Source organism: Micropterus salmoides, unplaced genomic scaffold, assembly GCF_014851395.1.
Source record: "Micropterus salmoides isolate LMB-PRFRI ecotype aquatic unplaced genomic scaffold, ASM1485139v1 Ms_hic_scaffold_22, whole genome shotgun sequence".
Taxonomy (NCBI): domain Eukaryota; kingdom Metazoa; phylum Chordata; class Actinopteri; order Centrarchiformes; family Centrarchidae; genus Micropterus; species Micropterus salmoides.
This window is the reverse complement of record NW_024041373.1, coordinates 18,139,019-18,143,660: the sequence shown is the minus strand read 5'-3', so window position 1 is coordinate 18,143,660 and position 4,642 is coordinate 18,139,019.

Here is a 4,642-nt window from a genome sequence, read left to right as displayed (position 1 = left end):
CTCCCTCCATAACGGTCACTTGGCCAGTCACTCCCTTCCCCAGCCGCAGGTCGGCTGGCAGGGGGGGCCTGAACTCGTCCGGGCAGTACATGGGTCACCTTGCCCAGGTGCAAAGATAATTTTCTAGAAATGGCAGTGGTGAATTCAGTAAGCAGTTCGCCGTTTGCTGAAGAAAAAAGGATGAGGCAGTAGGGACACTGCCATTTATACGCCACGCACGTATTGGTAGCGACGTCCTAGCGTGCGTGTGATTGGAGAAGGTAGTACCCATAGAGTCCAGTAGAGGGCGGAGCCTGTGGGAGATAGAACTGTCCCACAATAAATCCTCCCTTCATGAAGTTCATAATGTTATGAATGTTCTGTTAACTTATTTAGCCTACCCTCACTGATATAAATGGAGTGGACAAAATAAGAGAAACACCTGTCAGTCATATTGTTTTCACATTGTCATTCGAAATATTGTTATTGTAAGAATATTGATTACAGCCTCTTTGTTGTCCCTTGTTGCTGTATGGTAATGGATAATACCTTTTACAGACAGCAAATTAGTTAGCACAATAGATGTGGAATGTCTAAATTGTCAAAATTCTGGCAAGCACAACAAAATGGTGCATCCTGTTTATAAACCACCCACCCTTTACCAAAAAGAAAAAACACACCTGCCCCCTATAAACCACCCACCCTTTACCAAAAAGAAAAAACACACCTGCCCCCTTTTCTGAACCCCCCTCACCCCTAACCATTTTCATACAGTCCCTTAGAGGCGCCAACTAAATTTAGAAACAAAGGAAATTGAATTTCTGAGAATTAATCTATTTCAAATTGAGAGACAACTTGATGCAATGTTACAGCAAGCCAACAAAGTGTTGACAGCAGATTGAAAATGTGACAGAGGCATATTTGAGAAGGGATAATAAGAGATTTCAGTGAAATGTGTTTGGATCAATATGAATGACGTCCAAACATTCAAACAAAACAAAGTTAAATATTCAGAGTGAAGCAATCTGAGATAGGAAAGATGACTTTATCTGTTCGGATAAGGGGGGAAAAATGCCTTAAATAAGAACAAATTTCACTAAAACCTTCAGCACAGCTCAGATTAGAGCAAGCTTGGACTGACAATAATAGGTTATGCCAATCATGTTCCATAATGGGGAACAAAACAGTTATACTTTGATTACAGTAGTTTAGCATTATACTGTAATTACAGCAATTACATGTCATCTCCCTTACATTATTGAAATTTTGCACTACTGCGAGCCAGTGTTTTCAGGTTGCTAATTGCTCTTGTAACAATACCGTGTTTCAGTGGGTGCTAGAACGCGCACACTGTCAAGACGACAAGTGGTGATGAATGCAAGTAATTGTCTTTCAAACACACAAGAAGCATTCCTGCCATGAGGACCGAGTGAAATGAGCTTCAGAAGGGTTCAAGCTATTTTGATGTTGTAGAGAAAATAAAGAAAGACATGAGAGATGAAGCGGAAGAGGGAGAATTTATTTGTAAATAATTTTGTATTTGTGGGAGGCATCACAGGAGGCCTTGGCATACATTAAACTTAACAAGAATGCCAGATGATCAAAAGGATGAATGCCAAAGAGAAAGCTACTGTGCTTTTAATACACCTTTTGAACATACACAGCATTTCCAATAAATTACCATCTTCTTTGGTTGGCCTGTGCTTTGAATCAGCAGACAATGACCTGACAAGTATATTGTGATACTACTATTCAAGATTTATACAAAATATCTCAGACTCAGATGTGAGAAAAATCTTCTATGTTACACATTATGCAGCAGCCCATGACAGAAAACAGCTCTCCTCTGGGTACTTTTGCAAGTCACTTTTTGTGTATGTAAAACATGGAGAGAAACCATTCCCGCAGTCATTCCCTAACCATAACCAAAGGTTTTTGGCAACAATGGCATCAAACCATCTTTCTAACCAAACCTTAACCGATGAGGTGTAAGATCAGAAAACCTATTGTTCTGGAGGACGTGGACCAATTTCGTTGAATAATTTGGAGGACTTGTTAACATTGTTATGACCTGGCTCAAAAGGCCACAACAAAAGGGAGACACACCATGGTAGGAGTTTAACAAAATATATTTAAACCAAAATTAACCAAATTAAGAGGTATTTCAAACTAACATTAAAGTATGAGGTACAGTATGTAGTCTGTGGTTTCAGTAGTGTCTGTGCAGGATGATGGTTGCATGAATGTACAGTATATGTGTGAAGGTGTTATAGAATGCAAAAACAAGATAAATACCTGTTACAACCCCAGGGTCGTGTGTTTGGGTTGGGTTGTGTCTTCCTTCTCCCTCTCAGGTAGTGCCCCCCCCCCCATCCTCTTTTGCCACGGTTTTTATTTCAAATATTGTTGCTCCTCCTCTCCCTGGACTTACCTTCCGGAGGAACATAACAATACCACAAAGCAATAGTCCAAAACAAAACTAAAGGGGAAACCAAGGAGCTAGGCCCGCAGAGAGGTTTGACCTGGCCTCGACAGCAGCCCAGTTACAAATACTCTACAGGGCAATTAGCCCAGGTTAGTTACTGCAATAAGCTCTTCCTCTACAAGAGGAGAGAGAGCACGAGAGAGATAGGCCACACCCACTCATGAGCCCACAGGGCGTCACAACATAGAAATTACAAAAACACTTAAAAAATACTTGATTTCTAGAGCTAGGCTCATTAATTTACTGTATTGGTCGATATTATCTTTTTGCAGATATCAGCACATAGCTCAGATAAGGAGATATGTAGTTGTAGTGCAGAAATGCCAAAGATGTAATTTAGAAATTCCAATTTATTTTTCAACTGTAAAATGTGAAGCTACTCACTACATATCATGTTACAGTTATTTATATAACCAAATTTAAGGGATTCTTAAAGGGTATGTGTGTAAGATTTAGTGTCATCTAGAGGTGAGGTTGCAAATTGCAACCAACTGGCTGGTATAACCCCCCACCACCACCACCACCTTCAAAGCACGTAGGAAAGCTATGGTGGCTGACACAGGACTAAAGGTGTTGTCAGAGACAGCAGAGAGTAGTCAGTTAAGAAATGAGGTTTCTTTAGATAGATATATTAAGAAATTACATTTACTTAATTATTTGGTAAAACCATATGTTATTGCCACTTACAGATAATGTGGAAAATGTAAGCCAAGAGTGTGTAACATTGTCACTGTTTCTGCACCACAGTCCATTAGAAACAATAGATGAAGTTTATACAAACATTGACAAGGGACACATTAATTCTCTCTGTGATTATGAACCCCCGCCAGCAAAAATATCTGGCCTGCGGCCAGATTATGGTGCTTTAATAGTGGCAAAAAATAAAAATAAATAAATACTTTTATAGCTGTGTTGAAATAGATCTCAGTCATGGTAGCAGCAGTCACATAATCACTTCCTCTTTAGTGGTTTTGCCTACAATAAAAAAAAGCACAACAAAGTTTTTTGCAGCAGTGCTTTATTTCGAGTTTAATTGAGAGCTTTTACTTTGAAAAAATCTTAACAACATTAAAAAGAGTCAGTAGCCTCCTTGACACATCTTTGAAAGAGACGTCAGAAAACATGATTCCCCTAAATGTCCTCTGCCTGGAGATACTGGGGAAATGAAAATAAGCGTCTGTAGGTTGATGGATGCGGATCAAACACTGGAACACACTGCAGTACATGCTTTATTGTGAGCATGTAAAACATATTTCAGTGATTCATAATCACTTTGTTGAAGAGGGGGAAAAATTGCCATACATTGGATCAAACATGGAATCTTCTAGGTGAGACTAATACGCTTTACTGACTGAGCTACCTGAACACCAAAGCATGCAGTTTAAATATTATGACTATGTTCTCACCCATCATCTAATAGATAAACAAATTGCTCCGATGCAAAACTTATTTGCTGATCCCTGCTGTATATTATTACTTGTTCTTCTTCGAACGTACGTATTCAACATAGTGATGAGCGTCTACATTGCCAGAATTCTACAAGAAGAAGAAGAAAAACGTTCTAAGGTAATAAAAACATAACGGTTCATTATGTAAGGTCTTTATACACCACATAACATAGTTATGGATCTTATATTGCATTTCTGTCAATAGATCCTCAGAAATAGTATACAAGGAACCTTTAAGGCTCATTGAGTCCTTACTGCAAAAAAGACAACAAAACCAATGTGCAATAAAGATCATTAAAAAAAAGTTTGCAGAATAAAGATAATAAACACAAAATGTACAATACATAAAACAAAAACAAATGATACAGTACCCCCTCCCCAAACACACACACACACAAAAGAGAGGGTATAACAGGTTGCGAGAAGAGGAGTTAAAAATAATGGAAATAATATAAATATGTCCTGGAGGAAGTAGCAGAGTTAGTGTAGTGTGTAGTATGTGGGTTCTCTAACTAAGATCCTGATGGCTTGGTGGGTGGGTTAATGTTATTTTTCACACATCACAATTTTGTCTCAAAGGACTTTACAACTTGTACATCATACAACAACCTAACAAAAGAAATCACATTCACCTCAATTGGGATGGCGCCAATAATCTCCGAGATGGAATTCTTAAATAAGTAAATAAAACCAAAACTATCTGCAAAGACACCCAGTGAAAAATGTGTGA